Source organism: Eriocheir sinensis, chromosome 39, assembly GCF_024679095.1.
Source record: "Eriocheir sinensis breed Jianghai 21 chromosome 39, ASM2467909v1, whole genome shotgun sequence".
In the NCBI taxonomy this organism is placed as follows: Eukaryota; Metazoa; Arthropoda; class Malacostraca; order Decapoda; family Varunidae; genus Eriocheir; species Eriocheir sinensis.
The window spans coordinates 15,599,442-15,618,942 of record NC_066547.1 but is presented as its reverse complement, the minus strand read 5'-3'; the positions used below and the strand labels follow the sequence as shown (position 1 = coordinate 15,618,942).

The 19,501-nt window shown below is 44.8% G+C and overlaps 2 long non-coding RNA genes across 8 annotated transcripts; one reads left to right on the top strand and one right to left on the bottom strand.

Moving 5' to 3' along the window:
* Positions 1–797: 797 nt before the first annotated feature.
* Positions 798–16,971, bottom strand: LOC127009069 (uncharacterized). 2 transcript variants are annotated; one of them, XR_007761559.1, is made up of 4 exons: positions 16,824–16,971; positions 7,049–7,372; positions 2,039–2,117; positions 798–1,819 (listed from the first exon to the last, which is right to left on the bottom strand). It is a non-coding gene; the product is annotated as an uncharacterized LOC127009069 (long non-coding RNA). The 2 variants fall into 2 exon arrangements; XR_007761558.1 differs by lacking the exon at positions 16,824–16,971 and having other exon boundaries at positions 7,049–7,596.
* LOC127009075 (uncharacterized) lies at positions 11,176–13,872 on the top strand. 6 transcript variants are annotated; one of them, XR_007761569.1, is made up of 4 exons: positions 11,176–12,031; positions 12,206–12,784; positions 12,874–12,933; positions 13,024–13,236. It is a non-coding gene; the product is annotated as an uncharacterized LOC127009075 (long non-coding RNA). The 6 variants fall into 6 exon arrangements; XR_007761565.1 differs by having other exon boundaries at positions 11,177–12,031; positions 12,206–12,604; positions 12,785–13,236; XR_007761567.1 differs by having other exon boundaries at positions 11,177–12,031; positions 12,874–13,236.
* Positions 16,972–19,501: the final 2,530 nt, after the last annotated feature.

Below are 19,501 nucleotides of genomic sequence, written 5' to 3'. Positions count from 1 at the left end.
AATCCTAACCGACATCTCAGAGGGAGACGCCCAAAGACGGCAGACTCAAACGCAGAACGGAAAACACCCGTTCTGTGAAAGAGCCAACCGTTGTACCCCTAACACCCTAGGCCCCACCAGCCTCCTCCTGTGAGGAAAACTGGTCCTCAGTTTGGGCAGCTCGTAAGGAGCTACCCTGACGGCAAAGCTGTAACACAGACTGGCCCGTACAACTCCGCCGCCTAAACTATCACCTTGCCAGACCTCCCTACGGGAGAATCTGACATCTATCTGCGCGTCTTTCAAGCGTTGCTCGACTCCGACTCCCGACCACCGTCCGCCCGCCGCCCGTTTCCCATCGACGCCGCCCGTCCGCCCATCCGCCCCCTTTCTACCCGCCCGCAAGCGTGCGAGCAGAGGTACGACGAGCGTCAGTGCGGCGGAACGTAGCGTACGGGTTCCGTGCGTTCGTACGTGTGGCCGTACGGTTCAGCGTAGACGCTGCTGCCTGCCTACCTGACCGAGGGTGGGGTGCCCGCCCGACAACCTGACCGCAAGGTGGCCTGCCTACCTATCTGATGGCCCGACTTACAGCCTGACCACCAGATAGCTTGCCTGTCACCTGCTAGCCTGACTGCCAGGTGGCACACCCGCCCGTCGGCCTGATGGACAGACGGCCACGCCCATGCCTTCCTGACACAGTGATTAGCTAAGTCCCCCGCCAACACCCCACAAAAAAAGACACTCACACAAAAAAACTCACACACCCTACATAACCTGCACGTAGTGCTACCCCAAACCTCAGCAGCTCCCGTTGCACACCGCCACCGCCGTTGGTCGCCCGGCAGCATCCACCCAGCAGGGACAACAGCTAAAGAGCTAGGGAGGAAGGGGGTTATGGGGAAAAAAACATACATAGAAATGAAATCCTAGCAGTCACACAGCAACACACAGCAAAAGGTCAAACACACGGCAGGCCTGCCATCACACACACAAACACACACAGCACACACTAAACCAAATACCGTGGATATACCGTAGTGACGTGAAGTGATGTCCTCGCTGCACGCGCCTCTGGACTGCCACACACACACACACGCTAGCTATTGGGTATAAACACACGGGAAAAAGGCATAGAAAAAAAAGACATCCTAAATAAAATAACACACACAAGCACTTAGCGGGGGTTTGGGGAGGCAGACGGAGGAGGGCCAGTTGGCATGGGAAAGGGGAATCGCCCTGCCCAGGAGATGGATATGGTCTTGGCACCCCCCCCCTGGCGTGAAGGTTACCCAACACACCAGGCGGTAAGGCTCGACACAACCCAAATCCCAGGAGGCTCATCCCCCAACCCACTTCCAGCCCACCAACCATTCTACCCCACCCTCCCTTACCCACTAAGTACCCACAGACATACACCAAAAAAAAGACTCCACTCCCATCAGACTCCTTGGAAGAAGGCAGCCTGATCCACCTAATAAAAAAGCCAGGCTCAACCTTACGGAAGAGTCTGGCAAAACGTCGGCGGAGACAACGCGAAAGGCAACGCCTGGCCAAGCAGAGCCCGACCGCCCTGACCCCCGGAAGAGAGGCCAGAGTAGCTAGAGTCGGCTTCCTCCTACGGAGAAAACCGACAAAAAAACTTCAGACATCTCAGAGGGAGACCGTCTGAAGGTGGAAGACTCAAACGCAGAACGGAATCACACCCGTTCTGTGAAAGAGCCAACCGTTGTTACACCTAACACCCTAACACCCTAAGCTCCCTACACCAGCTAAACAAACACCCTACACCCTGACGTGCTGCTCCCGCGCTGCGCCGATGCTCTCCGCTTACGCGCCTCTGAAAGAACAAGACCGACTTAGACACAACCCAGGAGACAGTGACGGAGAATTAGACACACTATGAAAATTATACAAGAGCAACAGTGTTTAATGATCTCGTTATTTGACCGACTATCATTTCATTACTATTATTGGTATTGTTATATTCATTACTATTATTGGTATTATTATATTCATTACTATTATTGGTATTATCATAATCATTATCATTGTTTACCTGGGCGCCAGAGGATACAGGCAAAGGGTGACACACACGGCCACCTCCATCAACGTGTCTCTCCAGGCGGGGCAACACACTGGAAGTACAGGGAGACTCAGACATGCGGAGAGGCAGCGGCGGAGACATCCAGACATCTTGGCTCAGACACAGGTGGCTGCTCCATTAACCCAGCAGCAGCGACGGGCCAAGTTTGTGGCTTTACCGTGTAGCAGCGATGGGCCAAGTTTGTGCCATGATATTTAAACCCCCAAAAATAGATGATGCATAATCTGATCACAAATGCTTTGGTATTATGAAATGGTTTGTGTGAGGGTTTTTTTGGCCTGAATGCATTGAGCCCTAGGACGGAGGTCAGCACCCACTAGGACTCCTAAGTCTTGCTCACGCCCAGACCTGCTTAGAGGAGTGCCATTTAAGGAGTAATTGTGTGAGGGATGATTCCTACCTACACTCAGAATGCTACACCTCCCGACATTGAATTCCATCTGCCACTTCCCCGCCCAATCATATAATCTGTCAAACTCATCCTGGAGAACGGTAGCGTCCCTGTCTGATTGGATTATTCTACCGATCTTGGTATCATCTGTGAACTTGCTGACATCACTACTAATTCCTGTGTCCAAGTCATTGATGTAATTAATAAAAAGCAGAGGACCCAGCACCGACCCTTGTGGGACTCCACTCGTAACACTGCCCCATTCAGATTGTTTACCATTGATTTGCACTCTGCTTCCTACCACTGAGCCACGCCCCGATCCAGTTCAAAACTTTCCCATCTACACCGTGAGCCTGTAATTTTAGTAATAGCCGGTGATGAGGGACTTTGTCAAATGCTTTACTGAAATCTAGATACAATATGTCATAGTTTTCATCTTGGTCAACCGCCTCGATTACTTTAGTGTAGAAGGACAACAGGTCAAGACCTATCCTTTGTGAACCTATGCTGTGAATCATGAATTAAATTATGCTTTTCTAGATGGTCCAGAATGCTCCCGGCTATAATTTGTGGCTTTACCGTGTAGCAGTGACGGGCCAAATTTGTGGCTTTACCGTGTAGCAGTGACGGGCCAAATTTGTGGCCTTACCGTGTAGCAGCGACGGGCCAAATTTGTGGCTTTACTGTGAAGCAGCGATGGGCCAAATTTGTGGCTTTACCTTGTAGCAGCAACGGGCCAAATTTGTGGCTTTACCGTGAAGCAGCAACGGGCCAAATTTGTGCCATGATTTAAACTCCCCAAAATAGATGATATATAAACTGATCACAAATGCTTTGATATATATATTATGAAATGGTTTGTGTGAGGGTGATTTTTCTCATTTTTCTCGCTTGGAGGGACCATTAAGAAACATGACCCACGCTGCTACCACCGCCACCACTGGGTTAAGGTCAACAAAATTGTAATGCCAAAATTTAATTAAGTATGGGAAAGATAGAAATTAGGGAGGATAAGTAGTTTTAAGTATTTTTAAGAATGTATAAATTCCATCTCTGTCTCTTCCATACTTAATTGAATTTTTCTTAAACTAAAAATGGTCAAATCATCACCGATCTCCTCTATTATGCATATATAATCATTTTTGCAATTCCTAACATTATATACTCATTTAAATAATTTTTCACACATATATATAAATACTACTCTTACATATACCCAATACTGTCCAACCCCTTATGCAAGAGTTAACCAGCATCTTCATTCTTTCATTCCTATACTGTCCAACCCCTTATGCAAGAGTTAACCAGCATCTTCATTCTTTCATCCCTATACTGTCCAAACCCATTATGCAAGAGTTAACCAGCATCTTCATTCTTTCATCCCTATACTGTCCAAACCCATTATGCAAGAGTTAACCAGCATCTTCACTCTTTCATCCCTATACTGTCCAAACCCATTATGCAAGAGTTAACCAGCATCTCCACTCTTTCATCCCTATACTGTCCAAACCCCTTATGCAAGAGTTAACCAGCATCTTCATTCTTTCATCCCTGTGCTGTCCAAACCCATTATGCAAGAGTTAACCAGCATCTTCATTCTTTCATCCCTGTGCTGTCCAAACCCATTATGCAAGAGTCAACCAGCATCTCCACTCTTTCATCCCTATACTGTCCAAACCCATTATGCAAGAGTTAACCAGCATCTCCACTCTTTTATCCCTATACTGTCCAAACCCATTATGCAAGAGTTAACCAGCATCTTCATTCTTTCATCCCTGTGCTGTCCAAACCCATTATGCAAGAGTCAACCAGCATCTCCACTCTTTCATCCCTATACTGTCCAAACCCATTATGCAAAAGTCAACCAGCATCTCCACTCTTTCATCCCTATACTGTCCAAACCCATTATGCAAGAGTTAACCAGCATCTTCATTCTTTCATCCCTGTGCTGTCCAAACCCATTATGCAAGAGTCAACCAGCATCTCAACTCTTTCATCCCTATACTGTCCAAACCCATTATGCAAGAGTTAACCAGCATCTTCATTCTTTCATCCCTGTGCTGTCCAAACCCATTATGCAAGAGTCAACCAGCATCTCCACTCTTTCATCCCTATACTGTCCAAACCCATTATGCAAGAGTCAACCAGCATCTCCACTCTTTCATCCCTATACTGTCCAAACCCATTATGCAAGAGTCAACCAGCATCTTCATTCTTTCATCCCTGTGCTGTCCAAACCCATTATGCAAGAGTTAACCAGCATCTTCATTCTTTCATCCCTGTGCTGTCCAAACCCATTATGCAAGAGTCAACCAGCATCTCCACTCTTTCATCCCTATACTGTCCAAACCCATTATGCAAGAGTCAACCAGCATCTCCACTCTTTCATCCCTATACTGTCCAAACCCATTATGCAAGAGTCAACCAGCATCTTCATTCTTTCATCCCTGTGCTGTCCAAACCCATTATGCAAGAGTTAACCAGCATCTTCATTCTTTCATCCCTGTGCTGTCCAAACCCATTATGCAAGAGTCAACCAGCATCTCCACTCTTTCATCCCTATACTGTCCAAACCCATTATGCAAGAGTCAACCAGCATCTTCACTCTTTCATCCCTATACTGTCCAAACCCATTATGCAAGAGTTAACCAGCATCTTCATTCTTTCATCCCTGTGCTGTCCAAACCCATTATGCAAGAGTCAACCAGCATCTCCACTCTTTCATCCCTATACTGTCCAACCCCTTATGCAAGTTAACCAGCATCTTCATTCTTTCATCCCTATACTGTCCAAACCTATTATGCAAGAGTTAACCAACATCTTCATTCTTTCATCCCTTACACTGGTAAACTCTGGGGCACCCTTCCTGTATCTATATCTCCTCCTGCCTTCGACTTGAATTCTCTCACGAGGAATGACGTATCGAGACGCCTCTCCTCCCAAAATTGACCTCCCTTTCAGCCGCTCATAACTTTTGTCTCTGAAGGAGTAGCGATTAACCCAAGAACATCGGCAGACCCTTTTCTGGGGTTTCACGGGTCATGGCTGTAGTACAGTGGACCCTAAAAAGGGCTCACCATAAAACCCCTGATTCAAGCTAATTGTAGGCGGTTGTGGCATAGAGGAACCCACCATGCATGCCCTGGGTCATTGTGGTGGGTGAGTGATCTTGAGGTGGGCTTTTTTGTCATGGGTGGTGCTGTAAGGTCATGGCAGACTGAATTAGCTATCCATACAGTAATCACTCGTCAAATTCTTTAAAGTAGACAACAAGCGACTCTCGGCTAGATGCCACGCGTCGCAAGACTGTTTATTTTGTGACAAACACCACACAAACAGAATGGAGTTTGAGTAAAAGAAATACTCTTAATGGCTTTATGGTTATGAGAGTACCAGGTGCTCTGAAGTACGTTCCATGGTGTTTTCTTAGTCTCAAAATGCAGTGTAATTTTGCCATTTCTCGGCCACTTCTCGGCTTCCCCACGGCCCAAGCCCACGGGTTAAGCCCTTCCCGGCGGAGGATCTATATAGAGACGTTTGGAAATTGGGACTTTTTGTCGGCGCGTCTGTGTATAGACGTTTGCTCTCATTTGCCCTCATTAGATAGCATCATGGCGCCACTATAAACACTCGCCTGCGCCAGAACGGGCTGGGCCGACCCCCCAAAAAAATAGACGATTCCTTACTACTGACAAAATGAACAAAATAAATTATTATTAGGCATCTCAAGCCCCCCGGACACTTGCCGACATTGCCTCTCAAGGACAGTCACCCTTGTGCATTGTCGGATATGTGTAATGCCCCGACGAGCTTCTTTTCTAAATCGTTCCTATTTCTCAACACGTCCTCTGCGTGTATCGAAATAACACGAGAAATTAATCAAGATCAGGGTATTCGCCGGCTGCCTGGGATTGAACCCGCGACCAGCGTGACGGGAGAGCCACTCCTTACCGAGTCGGCCAAAGAGGTGCCCCCCTGGCTAAGTGGGTTATGGGAGGCTCGTTCATCAGGCCGTCGCCGCACTACATATGCAACGCACATCAGCTGACACTGGGAATTTTTGCATTTTTCCTAGTTTCTTTTATTATAGTCTATCATGTCAAGGAGTAAGAGACCTCTTGAGCCGGAGGAAATAACTCCTTTGGTAGCTGAGGATATAGATGCTGATTTTTTGAATGATTTTGATGATCCTGACTCATGTACCATCAGTGGTTACACTCTAAACCTTCATTTGAATGTATCAATATACATATAACTAGTCTAACTTAACCCTTTCATTGCTAAACGCTTGCAGTGGGCGTTAGGCGTGTTTGCTGGGGTTGCTAAACACTCACTGCGACCTCCAGCCGCACTAAAATCTCCCGTGTATGAGTGTTCCAACACTAACTCTCACAACACAGGATTGACAAGCGAGTGTTTTCTACTAAACTTGGTGGAAAATCATGTCAGCCCTGCTGCCGGGAAGGGGTTAACGGGCTTTTTCTAAACCTATTTTCTTGTTGCCCTAGAGTGGTTTCTTTAGCTGTAAAAAACAATATCCATTATCCACACAACTATGTCAAAATGCTTACCGGTCTCCCCAGCTGAAGAGGTCACGGACAGAGGAGGTCATGTGCGCCTCCCCAAGCCCATGTCCCCCGGCGTCCATCTCCCGGAACACTGCCACACAAACAAACGCTAGCTATGGGTATAAAAAAAGATTACGTGCAAAAAGTTCACACACAAAAATACATCCTAACAAAATAATAGTGCGAAGGCATAACGCCAACGCACACACACACACAATCATACGACAGGCCTGCCATTCACACACAGACGCACACACAAGAGAACCCACTTAACCAAACCGTTGGTGTCGTCGCGATGAGTCCTCTGCATGGTCCGTCCGCGGCATCCTGCAAAAACAGAGAGGCATATTAGAAAAGGGAACATTAAGGGCCGCTTCCACAGTCCATCATGGTCTTTGTAACACTCCCGAACCAAGCTATAGAATCCCATACTGTTCAAAATGGCGCGGTCTTCGATGACACACTAAATACAAAGAGCTTTTCCTGTATTGTGTCGTCAAATTTGTGGACTTGAATAAAAACAGGATCTCAGCTTACTCATCTCCCTTCTCTTCCCTTTACTTCATATCATAAACAGAGAGCTTTTCCTGTATAGTCTTGTCAAATTTGTGAACTTGAATATAAACAGCATCTCAGCTTACTCATCTCCCTTCTCTTCCCTTTCCTTCATACCATAAAAACAGCTTTTCCTGTATAGTCTTGTCAAATTTGTGAACTTGAATATAAACAGGATCTCGGGTCACTCGTCTCCCAATCTCATCTCCCTTCTCTTCCCTTTCCTTCGTATCACGACAATATAAGACCTTTCCTGTATAGTCTTGTCAAATTTGTGAACTTGAATATAAACAGGATCTCAGCTCACTTGTCTCCCAATCTCATCTCCCTTCTCTTCCCTTTCCTTCGTATCATGACAATATAAGACCTTTCCTGTATAGTCTTGTCAAATTTGTGAACTTGAATATAAACAGGATCTCGGCTCACTCGTCTCCCAATCTCATCTCCCTTCTCCTCCCTTTCCTTCGTAGCATAAACACACAAGACCTTTCCTGTATAGTCTTGTCAAATTTGCGAACTTGAATATAAACTCCAGACACTGTACAGGAAATTTCGAAGGCTCTGGTATTGGTTTGGGAGCTTACTAACCCATCATGAGGAACTGTGAAACTGGGCCTTAGACACAGATGCAGAATTATAGCCATGCAAAAGGCAAATTACTTATATATAGTGCATGAAACTGGCCATCACGGGGAGTTAGCTTATGGCAAAATATATTACTAACCCCGGAAATTAAGTGAGACTGAAAATTTAAAGAAGCATTATGTGAGAGAGCACCGTGCAGGGCTTAGTAACAAGGATTTCGGTTAATTTACATTCACGGATTGACAATTATACAGTGACAAAACAAACTAGGATTGACAATTATACAGTGACAAAACAAACTAGGATTGACAATTATACAGTGACAAAACAAACTAGGATTGACAATTATACAGTGACAAAACAAACTAGGATTGACAATTATACAGTGACAAACAAACTAGGATTGACAATTATACAGTGACAAAACAAACTAGGATTGACAATTATACAGTGACAAAACAAACTAGGATTGACAATTATACAGTGACAAAACAAACTAGGATTGACAATTATACAGTGACAAAACAAACTAGGATTGACAATTATACAGTGACAAAACAAACTAGGATTGACAATTATACAGTGACAAAACAAACTAGGATTGACAATTATACAGTGACAAAACAAACTAGGACTGACAATTATACAGTGACAAAACTAACTAGGATTGACAATTATACAGTGACAAAACTAACTAGGATTGACAATTATACAGTGGCAAAACAAACTAGCTAGCAGAGCCGGGCACCACAAACACACTGGAAGGAACCTTGAGCGAAAGATAACTTAGACATTACTTAAAAGGAAGGAAGGGATGAAGATAGACAGAGAGAGGAGGAGGAGGAGGAGGAGGAGGAGAGAGAATAGACGAAGGGAAATTAGATGCAAGATTTGACCACCAGAAGGAACATCACACAAAGGATAACTTAGACATTAATTAAAAGGAAGGAAGGGATGAAGATAGACAGAGAGGAGGAGGAGGAGGAGGAGAGAGAATAGACGAAGGGAAATTAGATGCAAGATTTGACCACCAGAAGGAACATCACACAAAGGATAACTTAGACATTAATTAAAAGGAAGGAAGGGATGAAGATAGACAGAGAAGAGGAGGAGGAGGAGGAGGAGGAGGAGGAGGAGGAGGAGGAGAGAGAATGGGTCAGAGGAAACAAGGAAATGAAAAGTGTAGGAAGGAAACATTCAATCACTAAATCAAAGGTGTTGGAACTATTGCTTCAAGGGAAAGGGATTGAGTTACTTTATAAGTGTTGCTGTAATATAAAGAACTTTATATCTGTGGTGGTGCCCCGCTCTCCCAACACCAGCTAACCAGTGATGACCTATCCTCCCTAGCACATTGAACAGTATCATCGCCGCTCCTGGGTGTGGGGGAGGGGACACAGGCGCTGAGATAGGCCTTGGTCACGGCAGCTCCTGGGTGTGGGGGAGGGGACACAGGCGCTGAGATAGGCCTTGGTCACGGCAGCTCCTGGGTGTGGGGGAGGGGACACAGGCGCTGAGATAGGCCTTGGTCACGGCAGCTCCTGGGTGTGGGGGACAGGACACAGGCGCTGAGATAGGCCTTGGTCACGGCAGCTCCTGGGTGTGGGGGAGGGGACACAGGAGATATAGAAGGCATTTCATATGACACGAGAATCTGTTACCTATATAAAAAGGAGAGAGAGAAAGAGCTAAGTTATGTGACAGATGGATGATTCAAAAGGAAGTGAACTCGGGGTATGTCTCTCTCTCTCTCTCTCTCTCTCTCTCTCTCTCTCTCTCTCTCTCTCTCTCTCTCTCTCTCTCTCTCATGCAAAAAATAATTAAAGTTTGAAGTCACCTTAACAAACTGCATTGTGCGATTGTAGTCTCTCTCTCTCTCGCTCTCTCTCTCTCTCTCATGCAAAAATAATTAAAGTTTGAAGTCACCTTAACAAACTGCATTGTGCGATTGTAGTCTCTCTCTCTCTCTCTCATGCAAAAATAATTAAAGTTTGAAGTCACCTTAATAAACTGCATTGTCTCTCTCTCTCTCTCTCTCTCTCTCTCTCTCTCTCTCATGCAAAAATAATTAAAGTTTGAAGTCACCTTAATAAACTGCATTGTGCGATTGTAGTCTCTCTCTCTCTCTCTCTCTCTCTCTCTCTCTCTCTCTCTCTCTCTCTCTCTCTCTCTCTCTCTCTCTCTCATGCAAAAAATAATTAAAGTTTGAAGTCACCTTAATAAACTGCATTGTGCGATTGTAGTCTCTCTCTCTCTCTCTCTCTCTCTCTCTCTCTCTCTCTCTCTCTCTCTCTCTCTCTCTCTCTCTCTCTCATGCAAAAATAATTAAAGTTTGAAGTCACCTTAATAAACTGCATTGTGCGATTGTAGTCTCTCTCTCTCTCTCTCTCTCTCTCTCTCTCTCTCTCTCTCTCTCTCTCTCTCTCTCTCTCTCTCTCTCATGCAAAAAATAATTAAAGTTTGAAGTCACCTTAATAAACTGCATTGTGCGATTGTAGTCTCTCTCTCTCTCTCTCTCTCTCTCTCTCTCTCTCTCTCTCTCTCTCTCTCTCTCTCTCATGCAAAAAATAATTAAAGTTTGAAGTCACCTTAATAAACTGCATTGTGCGATTGTAGTCTCTCTCTCTCTCTCTCTCTCTCTCTCTCTCTCTCTCTCTCTCTCTCTCTCTCTCTCTCTCTCTCTCTCTCTCTCATGCAAAAATAATTAAAGTTTGAAGTCACCTTAATAAACTGCATTGTGCGATTGTAGTCTCTCTCTCTCTCTCTCTCTCTCTCTCTCTCTCTCTCTCTCTCTCTCTCTCTCTCTCTCTCTCTCATGACAAAAATAATTAAAGTTTGAAGTCACCTTAATAAACTGCATTGTGCGATTGTAGTCTCTCTCTCTCTCTCTCTCTCTCTCTCTCTCTCTCTCTCTCTCTCTCTCTCTCTCTCTCTCTCTCTCTCTCTCATGCAAAAAATAAGTAAAGTTTGAAGTCACCTTAATAAACTGCATTGTGCGATTGTAGTCTCTCTCTCTCTCTCTCTCTCTCTCTCTCTCTCTCTCTCTCTCTCTCTCTCTCTCTCTCTCTCTCTCTCTCATGCAAAAAATAATTAAAGTTTGAAGTCACCTTAATAAACTGCCTTGCGCAGTTTATTAAGGTTATTAAGGTTATTGTATGAGAATAGACAAGCCAAAAGTTTTAAATTTCAAAAGTAAACACCACTACATATATTATCGGTATTTTTTTTTTTTACTGGTATTATGACTTATACCGGGAAGAGGCGGGGTGGTATTATTATTTAAGAAAACCGGTATTTCCGTCGGAACCATACATCCCTCGTCACCACAACCACCACAACCACCCCTCCGGTCACCACAACCACCACAACCACCACCACAACCACCCCTCCGGTCACCACAACCACATCAAAAACACGTATAATTTCAATGTATACTTAAGTACTCTGACGTGGTGATGTTGACCTCGAAGTACTGCCGGAGGTCATTGAAGTCTCACAAGCTCCTTCCTTTGTATAGTGACACGCTGGTTACGCTGGGGTGGAGGCGAGGTCACTTGTAACATGCAGCAGAGGCCGGGGTTCGAACCGGGGCCGGGCGGCTACGGGGCTTGTAGGTGAGGGCGGGGTTCGAACCGGGGCCAACAGTTACGTGGGCGGCTACGGGGCTTGTAGGTGAGGGCGGGGTTCGAACCGGGGCCAACAGTTACGTGGGCGGCTACGGGGCTTGTAGGTGAGGGCGGGATTCGAACCGGGGCCAACAGTTACGTGGGCGGCTACGGGGCTTGTAGGTGAGGGCGGGATTCGAACCGGGGCCAACAGTTACGTGGGCGGCTACGGGGCTTGTAGGTGAGGGCGGGATTTGAACCGGGGTCAACAGTTACATGGGCGGCTACGGGGCTTGTAGGTGAGGGCGGGATTCGAACCGGGGCCAACAGTTACGTGGGCGGCTACGGGGCTTGTAGATGAGGGCGGGATTCGAACCGGGGACAACAGTTACGTGGGCGGCTACGGGGCTTGTAGGTGAGGGCGGGATTCGAACCGGGTCCAGCAGTTACGTGGGCGGCTACGGGGCTTGTAGGTGAGGGCGGGGTTCGAAACGGGGCCAACAGTTACGTGGGCGGCTACGGGGCTTGTAGGTGAGGGCGGGATTCGAACCGGGGACAACAGTTACGTGGGCGGCTACGGGGCTTGTAGATGAGGGCGGGATTCGAACCGGGGACAACAGTTACGTGGGCGGGGGCGGCGCTTGTTAAGACTCCCCGCCGATATAACACACTTCTAACATGCAGCAGAGGGCGGGTATCGAACTGGGACCCGGAAGATACATAGTCGGGGGCCGTAACACAAACACTTGACCTACGGTGCATGGGAATCGAACCCAGACCAGCAGATTCAGGGGCAGCGGGTGTTGGCGAAGAGGTCCCGCGGCCACCACTGAACAGCGGCCTGACGGAGACTGTTACCGAACGAGGTGGAGGTTTGTGTTAAACTGAGGTACTGGTGAAGAGCTCCCGCGATCAACACACTGAACAGCGGCCTGACGGAGACTGTTACCGAACGAGGTGGAGGTTTGTGTTAAACTGAGGTACTGGTGAAGAGGTCCCGCGGCCAACACTGAACAGCGGCTTGACGGAGACTGTTACCGAACGAGGTGGAGGTTTGTGTTAAACTGAGGTACTGGTGAAGAGCTCCCGCGGCCAACATACTGAACAGCGGCCTGACGGAGACTGTTACCGAACGAGGTGGAGGTTTGTGTTAACTGAGGTACTGGTGAAGAGCTCCCGCGATCAACACACTGAACAGCGGCTTGACGGAGACTGTTACCGAACGAGGTGGAGGTTTGTGTTAAACTGAGGTACTGGTGAAGAGCTCCCGCGATCAACACACTGAACAGCGGCCTGACGGAGACTGTTACCGAACGAGGTGGAGGTTTGTGTTAAACTGAGGTACTGGTGAAGAGCTCCCGCGATCAACACACTGAACAGCGGCTTGACGGAGACTACTGCCGGACGACGTGGAGGTTTGTGTTAAACTGAGGTACTGGACTACTGGTGAAGAGCTCCCGCGATCAACACACTGAACAGCGGCCTGACGGAGACTGTTACCGAACGAGGTGGAGGTTTGTGTTAAACTGAGGTACTGGTGAAGAGCTCCCGCGATCAACACACTGAACAGCGGCCTGACGGAGACTGTTACCGAACGAGGTGGAGGTTTGTGTTAAACTGAGGTACTGGTGAAGAGCTCCCGCGGCCAACACTGAACAGCGGCTTGACGGAGACTACTGCCGGACGACGTGGAGGTTTGTGCTACACTGAGGTACTGGGTTTAAGAGAGGAAGGGCGCGCGCTCGCCCCGCCCACTTACTACTCTTTGTGGGTGAATGATAGTTGGAGATAGTTGTTCCGAGTACCTAGTTCGCTTGTTGGCCTATTGGAGAGGGCGGAGCAGGGCTATTGTTAAGGGTCGTGTGTGTGTGTGTGTGTGTGTGTGTGCGTGTTAACGGGCACTTTGAATGACGTGTAAGCCCAGGGTGTGGCGTCATGAGACATCCGGGTATCATGAGACATCCCATATCCTGAAGACATACCCGAATTTCGACAAGGTACCGTGTCTTTTGTCGTCTGCTTGTCGGAATCTGTCCCAGCCAAGTTTATTTATTTTATTATGAAAGCAAATGATGACGTGTGTGTGTGTGTGTGTGTGTGTGTGTGTGTAACGAGGATATCACCCGTCACTCTTCCTCTTCTTCTTGTGACCTAATAACAAGCCTTCCATCGTTATTTAAGTCCTCAGTAGTACTTTTTTCACACTTAGATGCTTCACTTAATTAGTCAGTCTATGATAGCAATTTTGGGGTTTCGCGATGATAAAATAAGGATATGGGATGTCTCACGATACGGGATGACAGGTGACACCACACCTTTCACAATATTATACGAGCTAGTTAAACGGTCGTGTGTGTGTGTGTGTGTGTGTGTGTGTGTAAGTTATCTTGTCCAAATCACGAGACCGCTGATCCGAACAAGCTCATTTCAATTATAAATGTCCTGGACGTCTTAAAATGTCCGGGCTATTAACATTTCAGTATATATTTATTTTAGAGAACTCGTCATCTTCCAGGGTTTGTGTTTTACAGGTTTTTCTTATTAAGTTTTCTTTTGTCAGAGAGAGAGAGAGAGAGAGAGAGAGAGAGTGATTATAAGTAGTTTCGTATCATTATCTAAATTTGTAAAGTTTTAATATTTTTTCAAACTATTTTTAAGCCGGAAACGACACTAGAGTTCCGTATATTTAAGTGACTAGATAAAGATTTTACTACAAATTGGAAACGTTCTTATATTAACGAAACTAGCATTCTTGAATAACTTCCGAATTGAGTATAAGGTTTTGGTTTTATGTACATTTGTGGTCAATAAAAATATATCTCTATCTATATATCTATCTGTCAGTGTGTGTGTGTGTGTGTGTGTGTGTGTGTGTACATATAACCCCTTGATAGTTGTGTTTAAAGTCGTTGGCTGGAGGTCGTCACGTCTGTTCCATTAATATTAAACTGGATAGGATTTTAATTATAGCTCTCTACTGTATTGAAATAGATAGATAGATAGAGAGAGAGAGAGAGAGAAGAGAGAGTCTCTCTCTCTATCTATCTATCTATCTATCTATCTATCTATCTATCTATTTCCAAATACCCACAGTAGAGGCTATAATTAAAATCCTATCCAGTTTATTGTTAGCAGATAATATTAATGGAACAGACGTCTCTACATATCACGTGACGACCCTCCAGCCAACGACTTTTAAACACAATACCTTCCAAGGGGTTATATGTACACACACACACACACACACACACACACACACTGACAGATAGATATATAGATAGAGATATATTTTTATTATATATATATATAAAAAAAATCCTCCTTATTTTTGTATGTGCTTTTCTGAACTACATTAAGATTGATTTAGAACTTAACTTATGGCGATTTTATTTTCTTTCTTTTTATCTTACCTAAAAATATCAAATATCAAAGTAAGGAGTAGTAGTAGTAGTAGTAGTAGTAGTAGTAGTAGTAGTAGTAATAATAGTGTGTGTGTGTGTGTGTGTGTGTGTGTGTGTGTAACGAGGATATTAACAATCACTCTTCTTCTTCTTCTTATAATTCCTCTTTTCTTAACTAACCAGCATTAATATCAACAACGTCATTTTCAACACTTTCCATCATTTTCTCTCTCTTTTTAATCTTACGAATTCATCTTCACTTTTCTCGTAATAATAATAATAATAATTCCTCCTTTCTAAACTAACCACCATTAATTATCAACGTCATTTTCAACACTTTCACTCATTTTCTCTCTCTTTTTAATCTACGAATTCATCTTCACTTTTCTCGTAATAATAATAATAATTCCTCCTTTCTAAACTAACCACCATTAATTATCAACGTCATTTTCAACACTTTCCATCATTTTCTCTCTCTTTTTAATCTTACGAATTCATCTTCACTTTTCTCGTAATAATAATATTAATAATTCCTCCTTTCTAAACTAACCACCATTAATTAAATACGTCATTTTCAACACTTTCCATCATTTTCTCTCTCTTTTTAATCTTACGAATTCATCTTCACTTTTTTCGTAATAATAATAATAATTCCTCCTTTCTAAACTAACCACCATTAATTATCAACGTCATTTTCAACACTTTCACTCATTTTCCAGCACGAACACTTCTCTACAACGGCTTATGATCATACGATTTTTTCTAGCAATAATAATAATAATAATAATAATAATAATAGTAATAGTAATAATAATAGTATTAGTAGTAGTAGTAGTAGACGTAGCAGTAGTAGTAGTAATAATAATAATAATAATAATAATAATAATAATAATAATAATAGTAATAATAATAGTATTAGTAGTAGTAGTAGTAGACGTAGCAGTAGTAGTAATAATAATAATAATAATAATAATAGTAGTAGCAGTATAGCAGTAGTAGTAGTAGTAGAAGTAATAATAATAATAATAATAATAATAATAATAAGCACTTACCTCACTTCCTCCCTTGACTTTCTTATTTCAAACCGTATCCAAGCTTTTCCAGGCACTATGAATGGCACTGCAAGATCACTGGCACCACATTCCCCTCTCAATGGCACTGTGGCACTCGGGAACACGTAATTCCCTCTAAAACTTTAAAATATATAATTGCAACTCCCTCCCCCCTCGCCATTTTTCCCCTTCTCTCATTTTGTCCTATTTATCACATTATCCGAGCTTTCCAGGCACTAGGATCGACTGGCACCTTTATCTTCCCTTGATGGCACTGTGGCACTATGGGAACACGTAATTCCCTCTAAAACTTTAAAATATATAATTGCAACTCCATCCCCCCCCTCGCCATTTTTCCCCTTCTCTCATTTTGTCCTATTTATCACATTATCCGAGCTTTCCAGGACCTACGATTGGCACTGTAATATCACTGGCACCTTCATCTTCCCTTGATGGCACTGTGGCACTCGGGAACACGTAACATGCCCAAAAACACGAAAAAAAACGTCGGCACTTGAGTGAACTCCCATCGTTACCCGCCATGTTCCCTCCCTCCCCTCAGTTTATCTCAATTTTTTACCTTATTTAGGGCCTCCCAAGGTCTATATATGGCACCCACGTAATCTCTGGCCCTTTTTATCCTTCCTGTGGCACTGTGGTTTGCTGGCACCGCGTACTTAGCGCAAAATAAGTAAAAAGGATTAAGTTTTGCGCTGCGTCACAGACCAACTCAGCTGATTCGCGCGGGAGACTCACTCTTCTTCTTCTTCTTCTTCTTCTTCTTTTTCTTTTTATCTTCCTGTTCTTCATCTACTTGTTTTTCTCGTTGTTTTCCGTGTATTTTTCTTTTTTTCTCTTTTTTTATCTTTTTCTGTTCTCATAAACCTTTTTTCCTCTCTCTCTCTCTCTCTCTCTCTCTCTCTCTCTCTCTCTCTCTCTCTCTCTCTCTCTCTCTCTCTCTCTCTCTCTCTCTCTCTCTGTGCGTTACTGTCTCCCTGTGATTGTCTGATATGTAATTCTATGTAATTCTCTCTCTCTCTCTCTCTCTCTCTCTCTCTCTCTCTCTCTCTCTCTCTCTCTCTCTCTCTCTCTCTGTGCGTTACTGTCTCCCTGTGATTGTCTGATATGTAATTCTATGTAATTCTCTCTCTCTCTCTCTCTCTCTCTCTCTCTCTCTCTCTCTCTCTCTCTCTCTCTCTCTCTCTCTCTCTCTCTCTCTCTCTCTCTCTCTCTCTCTCTCTCTCTCTGTGCGTTACTGTCTCCCTGCATGTGATTGTCTGATATATAATTCTATGTAATTCTATGTAATTCTCTCTCTCTCTCTCTCTCTCTCTCTCTCTCTCTCTCTCTCTCTCTCTCTCTCTCTCTCTCTGTGTGTGTGTGTGTGTGTGTGTGTGTGTGAAAGATAGATAGATAGATAGATAGAGAGAGAGAGAGAGAGAGAGAGAGAGAGAGAAAATTACATCGAATTACATAGAATTACATAGAAAATCAGACCACACAGACCCGGCATGGTCCAGACTAGGCTAACTTGAATGGCACTCGTCTGCTTTCAACTTGAGCCATACGCGGTTAACAAAAGCCTTAATTGCTGCTCTGTTGCCTGGCACCTCTGAATCATTGGCACAGTCCTACTGAGCTATTTGACAAGGCTTTCCTAGGAGTTGTGGGCATTTCCAGGGGTAGTTTTATGACCCTGGTGGTAGTTTGACCCTTCCTCTGTACCATGAACCTGAAGAAACACCTATTTGACAAGGCTTTCCTGGAAGTTGTGGGCATTTCCAGGGGTAGTTTTATGACCCTGGTGGTAGTTTGACCCTTCTTCTTTACCGTGAACCTGAAGAAACACCTATTTGACAAGGCTTTCCTAGGAGTTGTGGGCATTTCCAGGGGTAGTTTTATGACCCTGGTGGTAGTTTGACCCTTCCTCTGTACCATGAACCTGAAGAAACACCTATTTGACAAGGCTTTCCTGGAAGTTGTGGGCATTTCCAGGGGTAGTTTTATGACCCTGGTGGTAGTTTGACCCTTCTTCTTTACCGTGAACCTGAAGAAACACCTATTTGACAAGGCTTTCCTAGGAGTTGTGGGCATTTCCAGGGGTAGTTTTATGACCCTGGTGGTAGTTTGACCCTTCCTCTGTACCATGAACCTGAAGAAACAAACACCTATTTGACAAGGCTTTCCTAGAAGTTGTGGGCATTTCCAGGGGTAGTTTTATGACCCTGGTGGTAGTTTGACCCTTCCTCTGTACCATGAACCTGAAGAAACACTCATTAGAACCCGACTGACCCTTCTTTGACCTTTAGAAATAGCTGATGTAAGAACCGCATACCTACCTTACCCTACCTTGCCCGAGCCTGTGACCTGCACCCTCTCTTCTACGCCTGAAAAACAAGGATATAGACTTTTAGACAATGAAGAGGAGGAGGAGGTTTGGAGGCAAAATGGAAAATACACACCTACACACACACACATGCAGTCCCCCCTCCCCCCCGCCACTCTCTCAAAGACCTATACTTATGAGGAACTCGGCTTCGCACAGGAAAGTAGTAGTTAACATTATCGCTGGCTGACTGACTGACTGGCTGACTGACTGACTAATTGAATTCATCTGCATTCAGTCAGTCAGTCACTCAATCAGTCCATCCATTAGTGAGTGAGTCAGTTAATCAGTCAATCACTTAGTCAGCCAGTCACACACACACACACACACACACACACACACACACACACACCGCTCCAGTAGCTCAGTCAGTTAGAGCGCCGCGCTGCCAGACTTCACGGCCAAACAGACGGCGGTTCAAGCCCCGCTCAGGCCGGATTCTCTCCGTTCATTAGGAGTGGTTACTGTCCCCCCTTGAGCAAGGAGGATGGGCTGTGTGAGGTCCTGGCAGTACCCACAGATACACGATAATGAGTTTTTTTTTATAACAAAGGAGGCGTATACTTGCTCACGTCGGGGGAGAGAGAGAGAGAGAGAGAGAGAGAGAGAGAGAGATCACACAAAGTCAAAATATATTAGTTCCCCCATGCCTAAAGAGAGAGAGAGAGAGAGAGAGAGAGAGAGAGAGAGAGAGAGAGAGAGAGAGAGAGAGAGAGAGAGTCAAATATATTAGTTCCCCATGCCTAAAGAGAGAGAGAGAGAGAGAGAGAGAGAGAGAGAATGAATGAAAATTGATTGCCTGACAGATTGACTTACCAGCTGACTGACGGACTAATTGCCTTCATCTTCCTTCCCAAACAAACTCTTATCAG